This window comes from Schistocerca piceifrons, chromosome 7, assembly GCF_021461385.2.
Source record: "Schistocerca piceifrons isolate TAMUIC-IGC-003096 chromosome 7, iqSchPice1.1, whole genome shotgun sequence".
Classification (NCBI taxonomy): domain Eukaryota; kingdom Metazoa; phylum Arthropoda; class Insecta; order Orthoptera; family Acrididae; genus Schistocerca; species Schistocerca piceifrons.
The window spans coordinates 503,208,394-503,216,758 of NC_060144.1; the positions used below are offsets into that span (position 1 = coordinate 503,208,394).

An 8,365-nucleotide genomic window follows, 5' to 3' on the forward strand; every position below is an offset into this window, starting at 1 on the left:
CATTGAGCATGTTTGGGACTGGGTGAAGCGTCGTCTCACGCGGTCTGCACGTCCAGCACGAACGCTGGTCCAACTGAGGCGCCAGGTGGAAATGGCATGGCAAGCCGTTCCACAGGACTACATCCAGCATCTCTACGATCGTCTCCATGGGAGTATAGCAGCCTGCATTGCTGCGAAAGGTGGATATACAGTGTACTAGTGCCGACATTGTGCATGCTCTGTTGCCTGTGTCTATGTGCCTGTGGTTCTGTCAGTGTGATCATGTTATGTATGTGACCCCAGGAATGTGTCAATAAAGTTTCCCCTTCCTGGGACAATGAATTCACGGCGTTCTTATTTCAATTTCCAGGAGTGTATATACCACAGATAGAACAACATGGTTAGGAGAGGAAATGTTCGTTTAAATTGGGCTAACATAGGAATTCTACACGCTTACGTTTTCGTGAGCAAGCTGTTTGCTTTGCGAGCCAAATCAAGCCGACAACTGCCGCTGGAGAGCGTTGCGAGTGCTAAATCATGTCAACCAGCTCGTTCCGCGTGCAAAAGGCGCTGTGTCCCGTGACGTTGGTTATCGCGTCTCGAGGCCTAAGTCCCGTCTGCATGCATGTCAACGTAAGCTGTTTCCTACAGGGAATGCGTGCGTGCCGTGTACGCTCCCTAAGTTCGCGTAAAAGTTAATTGCTACTGGAATAGCTTCGGAAAACGTTTGTGTACGACATTGTACTGTCAGCAAAATCGTGTGCAGATAATTTTATGAATTTGCATGATGCGCGATGTTTGATGGAGACATTACTGTTGAACAGGCTCTCGGATGATTTCATATAATAACGATTCATTTTACTGACTGTAAGATTGAGAGCAGTAGAAATCAGGTGGTATGTCTTTATCTTGAGACTTTCACTGTAGCTGCGTTGAGATATTCCAATTTGGGCAACGGCCTTGCCGCAGTGGATACACCGGTTCCCGTGAGATCACCGAAGTTAAGCGCTGTTAGGCGTGGCTGGCACTTGGATGGGTGACCATCCAGCCGCCATGCGCTGTTGCCATTTTTCGGGGTGCACTCAGCCTCGTGATGCCAATTGAGGAGCTACTCGACAGAATAGTACGGGCTTCGGTCAAGAATACCATCATAACGATCGGGAGAGCTGTATGCTGACCCCATGCCCCTCAGATCCGCATCCTCCTCTGTGGATGACACGGCGGTCGGATGGTCCCGGTAGGCCACTCGCGGCCTGACGACGGAGTGCTACTACTATTCACTGTTCATTGGTTGCATATTAGGATCTGCGACCGACGGAGAAGAAAACCAGTGGGGACATCGAGACAACTGTAGAAGACTCGAGGTAATCAACCTTCCCCATCCGTCAAGCTAGGACAGAAGGAAAATTGACAGACCTCTTCGTTGCGAATTGGTGAACGCAGCTCTGCATATGCAGCAGTTCGTAAAGAGCGACTTACGCCGTTAGCAGTAATGTGTCACGCGAGTAATCTTCCACATCTCGTTCTAATTTGTTTACTAATTAGGGTGAGATATGAACCGTTACACACTGTCAGTGTTGACTCAGAACACGTTTAGCTTAAATCTAAATGATACACACTGTTGGAGAATAAAACTGCACCAACACGAAAGACAGTAAATAACAAACTTTTGTGACAGAGAAACACAATGCGTATATGTTTTTTTATACAGGGTGTTCCGAAGCTATTCATTCAAATTAATACAGGAAGTAGCAATTGTCAAAACAAATATATTTAGTTGTGGCACATACAGTCCCTGACGGCAGTTTCTGATGCTAGAGACGATTTACACAGAAGGTAGCTGAGCATGATAATTACAGCAGTGACATTCACCGGAACTGCTCGATTGCAAGCCGACTCTAATGACATCGATGTCGACGGAAGGTGAAGCTCTAACCTCCTTCACTTCCTTTCAACTGCTCGACCACTCGCCTGTATGCACGCAGTACATCGTCGGGCCATTGATTACTGAGTACGTTAGAAAATTCCTGGCTTGTCCGTAATGGTACCAGTAGCGGGGGCAGTTCTAGCGACGAGGTCTTCGTCCATTTTCAGAACGATTTCACGTACCAGCTGCTTCACATGCCCAGAGAAAGAAATCCAGCCACGTGAGGTCATGTGACCTGGTGGCGAGGCCGATCCATCGATTGCCGAAGCTGGCACTCAGATAATTCCTCACAGCAGTACTGAAATGCGGTAGCACCTCATTGGGCTCGAAGTACATTCTTCATCTAACATTCAGAAGTACGTCCTCTAGTAGTTTTGACAACACATTTTCCATGAAGATGCGGTATATCTGCCTGTCGAGCCAGACTGGAAGAATGTATGGTCCGATAAAGCTGTCACCGAGAATGTCGGCCTGAAAATGAACACCGGATCACTGTTCATGAGCACAAGGTGGAATACCTCGTGGGTCACATGTGCCCAGACAAGCGAATTGTCAGTGACACCGACACGAATACAAGAGCTTAGGTCAGCAAAACTAATAAAATATTCTAAAACATTACAAGTTGACTCGGAGAACATATGTTACTTATCGAAACACGTTTCTTTTGTTCTCTCTACCTCCTGTGTCAATTTGAAAGAAACAATTTCGGAAAACCATGTATACAGAATGTAGATGGCGTTATCCCTACCTAAATTGCACTGTTGTGCTGAAATAATAATCATTCCCATTGTTGTGACTGACAATTTGCAATTTTTACAAACACAGCTTTTATTGAGGTAAGTTCACAAGGTTGATGACTGAACAACAAAAGAAAAGGTAACAATAACGATGCCATTAAAAGTCTCCTAATTGAGGCAAACAAAAGTTCACTTCTAATTTTCCACAAAGGTTGGTGGTAACACACACACACTAGTAAGAGTCCAATTCAGAGACGAAGACGTAATCTTCAGCGGTCGAAGTACACGAGGTCGAATCAGGAGTGAACTGAACTTCGGGGCTGGTTCTAGCCCGTAAATAGCTGTCTCTGGTCAGTCAGGTTTTGGCAAAGTGATACTTCCTGCATCCCGTGGCTCGAGCTCCCCCTGCTTGAAGTAGTGCTCGCAAGTCTGTTTCCATTATCTTGTATGTAAAGTGTTGAACATGGTGCTTTTGGTACGCCTTGGATATAGACAACGCCATCCTCTGTGGTGTAATAAGGGTTGCCGGCCCTCAGGGACTGCCTTGGCTCTGTCTTAACACCCATCCTAAAGTATGCAGTAGACTTTGAGAGAATTTGACGTTTGTGCCATGTCGCCTTAGCGGCGTTGCTAATAACGTAGCATAACTGATTTCCTTCTCAATGATGAGTGTTACAGGTTAATCTTAGACAACCGAGCCGCGCGGGGTACCCATGCGATCTGAGACCCCTTGGTCAGGTTTGCGCGCTCCTCCTGTCGGAAGTTCGAGTCCTCCCTCGGGAATGGATGTGCGTGTTGTCCTTAGCGTAAGTTAGTTTAAGTACTGTGTGAGCCTAGGGACTGATGATCTCAGCAGTTTGGTCCCATACGAACTTACCACAAATTTCCAAAATTTCCAATTCAAACAGCCGATTTCTTTTTTTCCTGATAGTGACAGAATCAGACTGAGTAGCTCAATCGCTTCTATGAGATGTCATGCGCATTTGACCATGAGGACGAAAGAAGAAAAAGAAATCCTTAACAGCTTTATCCTGAACTTACTTACAGTGTGTGAATTTTTACACTTCGTTTACCATTTACTTTTCGTCTCAGTGTTGTTGTCCTTCTAAATGAGGGCAACTGGTTTCTTCTGCAACGTACACTGAAGCGCCAAAGAAACTGGTACAGGCATGCGCATTCAAACACAGAGATATGTAAACAGCAAGAACACAGCGTTGCGGTCGGCAATGCCTATATAAGACAAAAAGTGTCTCTCGCAGTTGTTAATTGGTCACTGCTGCTACAATAGCACATTACCAAAGTTTAACTGAATTTTAATAGGGCGTTAAAGTACGCAGACGACAAATGAGACCGTACGGTTATTTCAAGAATTTACTGTGAATATCAGGAATTCGGTAAACCATCAAATTTCAGAAATCGCTGCGGTCGGGAAAAGATCATGCAAGAATGGGACCAACGACGACTGAAGAAAATCGCTCAGCGTTAAAGAAGTGCAAACCTTCCGCAAATTGCTACAGATTTCAGTGCTGGGTCATCAACAAGTACCAGCATGCGAACCAATCAACGAAACATCATCGATATGGGCTTTCGGAACCGAAGACCCACTCGTGTACCCTTGATGACTGCACGACACAAAGCCTTACGCCTCGCCTGTGCCCGTGAACACCGACATTGCACTGTTGATGACAGGAAACGTGTTGCCTGGACGGACGAGTCTCGTTTCAGATTGTATCGAGCGGATGGACGCGGGTTTGGAGACAACCGTATGAATCCATGGACCCTGCATGTCAGCAGGGGACTGTTCAAGCTCGTGGAGGCCCTGTAAAGACGTGGGGCGTGTGCAGTTGGAGTGATGTGCGACCCATGATACGTCTAGATACGACTCTGACAGGTAAGCATCCATTCAGGTCCATTGCATGTTCCACCGGACTTAGGATATTCCAGCACGACAATGCGAAACCCCACACGCCCAGAATTGCTACAGAGTGCTTCCAGGAACACTCTTCGGAGTTTAAACACTTCGCTGGCCACCAAACTCCACAGACACGGACATTATTGAGCATATCTGGGATGCCTTGCTGCGTGCTGTGCAGAAGAGATCTCCATCCCCTCGTACTCTTACGGATTTATGGACAGTCCTGCAGGAATTATGGTGTCAGTTTCCTCTAGCACTACTTCAGATATTATTCGAGTCCATACCACGTCGTGCTGCGACACTTCCGAGTGCTCGTGGGGGTCCTACAAGATACTAGGCAGGTGTACCAGTTTCTTTGGCTTTTCAGTGTATATTATTTCTTTATTTGAGCGTATAGCTATAGAGGAAGAAAATAAACAAGATTCGTTTTGATATATTCTGTTACGGCGCCTCCTGTTGAGGATACAGATTCCACGCCGCTATACACACGATGGAAGCGAAATGCGCGGAAACGGCAGTGTATTGTGATGCGGTGGCCGGCTGGAGGATTGGAGAAAGGGACCTGGGGCGGTCTCACGGGTGATTTGTGTACTCCGGACCAGGTATCGGCAGAGAGGGCGGGGCCTGGGGTGGGTGGCACCTCCCCTGCCATTATTGGATTCTTCGTTTCACCTGGGGCCGTGGCCCAAGCAGCCAGCCCAGAGTGGCGATATTAAATCTCTGAGCGCACGGGGCTCAACGCACCACTTACCCCGTATTTCTGATTTAGCTCCCGGCCAGTAGGACCGTGGAGTTTCCATTTCGTCTTAACGGCGTAGCGGGCGTTTTCTGTTTTGTTAGAAGCCACATATAGCTTCCAGTATTTTTTGTAATTCGACGGTAACAAGCGACGTATATATCTAAATCTCGTCGGTTCTCTCCTACACTAAATACCTTTTCTCTGCAATGTGATCCAGTTTTATTTAAGACCCATATTGCAATCGTCCAGAAGAATGATGATCAATCAGTAGTATTCATATGAGCTCCACAACTTGGGAAGTAAAGTAAATGATAATAACACCTCTTGTTATCTTGGATCCTTTATACAATTTTTAGTCCCCACAATTCCCTCCGTTACCGAACTGAATATTCATTCATATCACAGGAAGCGTCCCAACAACTTATTCCTTCTCTTAGCCACCTTTTATGTTTTTCAGAAACGCTTTTCTTACTACAGTCAGTTTGTGTTTTATGTTCTCTTCACTTCGACCATCATCAGTACACTGAAAGAAAAAACATCGCAACACCAAGAAGGAGTTGTGTGACGTAAATGAAAGTTGGAAGGACGATCTCTACATCTGAAAGATGATGTCCATTCAAGTCTCGCGCCATTCTCATAAGGGTTGCAATAGTAGGTCCACTATGAGGCTGCACATCAGGTTCGCTTTAAATACACAACCGTGAGCGTTTGCTATCTTTGAGATTGGACCTGGTGAGTTGATCTTAGTCAAGGTGACGAAGACACCATTACCAACGCCTCACTGAGTTTGAACGGGGTCTTGTAATAGGGCTTCGAGAAGCTGTTTCTTCTGGGATATTACTGAAAGACTTGGCAGGAATGTAGCTACTGTACATGACTGATGGGAGCGGTGGTCACGGGAATGTACGGTCGCAAGAAGACTGGGCTCCAGACGGTCACTTGGTACCACTGAGAGGGAGGACCATAGTGTTCGGCGTGTGGTTGTGGTGCATCGTACTGCACATGCAGCAGCAATCTGCGTAGCAGTTGGCACCATACTGACACAACTTACTGTTACAAATCGGTTATTTCAAGTTCAGCTCCAAGCCAGATGCCCTGCAGCGTGCATTCAACTGATCCTAACCACCACAGATTGCGACTTCAGTAGTGTCAACCGAGAGTTCATTGGAGGGCACAGAGTGGAGATCTGTTGTGTTTTCTGATAAAAACTGCTACTGCCTCGGAGCCAGTGATGGCCGTGTCTTGGTTAGAAACCAGTTGAGGGCCTGCAACCAAACTGTCCGGGTGCTAGATACACTGGACCTACAGCTGGAGTTATGGTATGGGGTGCGATATCGTATGACAGCAGGAACATTCTCGGCGTTATCCCATGCACCTTGAGAGCAAATTCGCGCGCCGGTCTGATGATCTGACCTGTTGTGCTGCCACCCATGAACAGCATTCCAGGGCATGTTTTCCAACAGGATAACGCACGACCACATACCGCTGCTGTAACTCAGCATGCTCTCAGAGTGTCGACATATTGTCTCGCCCTGCTAGATCACCAGATGCATCTACAGTCGAGGACATATGGGACATCATCGGGCGGCAACTGCAGCGTCACCCACAGCTAACATTAACCGTCCCTGCACTGAACAACCAAGGGCAACAGACGTGGAACCCTATCCCACAGAATGATATCCGGTACCGGTACAACACAATGCATGGACGTTTGCATGGTTGCTTTCAGCATTCTGGCGTTTAAATGGATTATTAATATATCAAAATTTCACATTTCCAATGGCTTATCTCGCGCTTACATTAACCTGTAATCTTGCAAAGTTAATCACTTAAATGTGTTACCTAGACGAGTGTATTCCTGAAAACCTATTACTCTGCTTTAATAATTTTTTGGTTTTGCCTTTTTTCTGTTAGTGTATTTGGCTGCCCAAATAACAAAACTCATATGCTAATTTTAGTGTATGATGTCGTAGTGTAATTCTCTCAGCATTGCCTGATTTAATTCGACTACATTCCATTAGTCCTCTTTTACTTTTGCTTATGCTCATGTTATAACCTATTTTCAAGACACTATCCATTTAGTTCAGCTGCTCTTCCGAAGTTTTTGCTGTCTCCGACAGAACTATACAGGTCGATCAATACATTTCAGTTCGGAGGCCATAGGTCCAGAATCGATATGCCAATTAGGCAAAATCGCCGTTAGCATTGAGGCAATCATCCCACCGACGCACAAGACTGAAGATACCCGTTTGGTAAAACTACGCGTCCTGCCGTGTGAAAAAGTCAGCAGTTACCTGCTGTACATTCTCGTCCGATATAAGTCTTCGACCCTTCAAGGCCTTTTTTAAGGCACCGAAGGCTTGATAATCTCTTGCTGAGAGATCAGGACTATAGGGTGGGTGGGTGTTCGCGTGTCTCCCACTTGAACGGCATAACTTCTGCTGGCCTCCCAGATTGTCTGGTGTCTTTTATCGAATCTCGACCAGCATGGAACTTGGGCCACCGTCCCATAACGGTGGTTTACGACAGACATGCTGCACCATGCAGATTCTTGTCTCCCCGATTGGTAAAAACGTTGCCTATTAACTTTCCAAATTTGCCGCACGCACGTCGGAAAGACACGAATGCCACACTAATCCCAGTCCTGCATGTAGGTGTTTATACGTCCGCATCAGAATCGCGCTATGTTGCATATTTCCTACTGCAACGCCCTCAAACAGAAACTTTTTGATCGCCCTGATACGCCCGCTAACCCGCTGGGCAGAACAGGTGATTAGGGTTGTGGAAAGGGCCAAATAAGGTTGGGGTCAGTTTCACCTTAAAACTGTAATTTATTGTAATTTAATAACGCATTTGCAACCAAGGCAGTGCATAGCCGAACTTTTACAACTACGAGTTTGAAACCCCAAATTTTGCACGGCTGATGGCCCCAAATAAGAAATCTTAATAATCATCAAGGTAGATTTCAAGTGACTGAGAACACGCAGTTACAATTACAAATAAAATTATATATCTAGGCTGAAAGCCTCAAGGCAAGGGTGGATGGACAAACATAAGAAAGATGCAAT

General features: G+C 46.1%; 1 pseudogene; it reads left to right on the forward strand.

The window, feature by feature from the left end:
* Window positions 1–929: 929 nt before the first annotated feature.
* Window positions 930–1,046, forward strand: LOC124709445 (annotated as a pseudogene).
* The last annotated feature ends 7,319 nt before the right edge of the window (window positions 1,047–8,365 follow it).